The 1094-nt window shown below is 48.2% G+C and overlaps 1 non-coding gene across 1 annotated transcript; it reads right to left on the reverse strand.

Moving 5' to 3' along the window:
* Nucleotides 1-279: 279 nt before the first annotated feature.
* Nucleotides 280-354, reverse strand: Trnat-ugu. The gene has a single exon. It is a non-coding gene; the product is annotated as a tRNA-Thr (tRNA).
* Between the last annotated feature and the right edge of the window lie 740 nt (nt 355-1094).

The raw sequence follows: 1094 nt of genomic DNA on the forward strand, positions 1-1094 counted from the left end.
AGTGGCGCCACTATGACGATGCAAATCAGGTCCACTTTAACGGTCGTGAGCCTTAGTTATTTTTGACATTGCAAACGGTGAGTTGATGTTTCTCAAGAATGCCTTTAACGCAAAAACCTCACTGAGTCTGAACGATATACTTATATGGATATGGTGTCTGTTCTTTTGGACATCTCCGAATGATGACCTGCAGCAGTCTACAACGAAATTAGAATTGTTTTAATACTTTCAGCTGCTAAGGGGCGTTGATATATACCAACGAGGACAGGTGAAAATGTGCGCCCTGACCGGGACTCGAACCCGGGATCTCCTGCTTACATGGCAGACGCTCTATCCATCTGAGCCACCGAGGGCACAGAGGATAGCGCGACTGCAGGGACTGTCTCGCGCACGCCCTTCCGCGGGGCTCACACTCTCACCTTGTACGTCCACAGACTACATTCGTAGCGTCCCACCACAACACATGACCCTTTTCTTCTGTGCGGATGCACACATATTCCCCGAACTCTTACGGGACTTGGTAAGAATGTCTTCCACGAGTAATGAGTGTGTTGGGGTGGGACACTACGAATGTAGTGTGTGGACATACAAGGTGAGAATGTGGATCTCGCGTGAGGTGTGCCCGAGATAGTCCCTGCAATCGCGGTATCCTCTGTGCCCTCGGTGGCTCCGACGAAGCCGGCATGGTAACTCAGCGTGTTCGGTCAGAGGGTTAGCTGCCCTTTGTAATTAAAAATAAAAAAAATAAAAACTGAGTTAATGGACCAACGACGAACTAAAACGGGTGTCTTCCCGAGCAGATACAACGATCATAAACGAACAAAATGAGATTAAAAAAAAAAGATGGATATAGCGTCTGCCATGTAACCAGGAGCGTCACGCGCTCGCATTCAAGCGGCCTGCCAGGGACGGTGTTGCCCAACGAGTGCTTTGTCTCGCTAGCTGAAACTTGAATTTACGCGCGCGACGATCTGGTTGGCTACCTTCAGTGCTAAATAACTCGGAAACGGCGCAACGTATCGAATTTTTTTTGTAACATTCATATCTCAGTACAATCTGCCCTGCAACATCCCTACAAGTGTTTCAGACATTTT

Source organism: Schistocerca americana, chromosome 5 (genome assembly GCF_021461395.2).
Source record: "Schistocerca americana isolate TAMUIC-IGC-003095 chromosome 5, iqSchAmer2.1, whole genome shotgun sequence".
Lineage (NCBI taxonomy): Eukaryota > Metazoa > Arthropoda > Insecta > Orthoptera > Acrididae > Schistocerca > Schistocerca americana.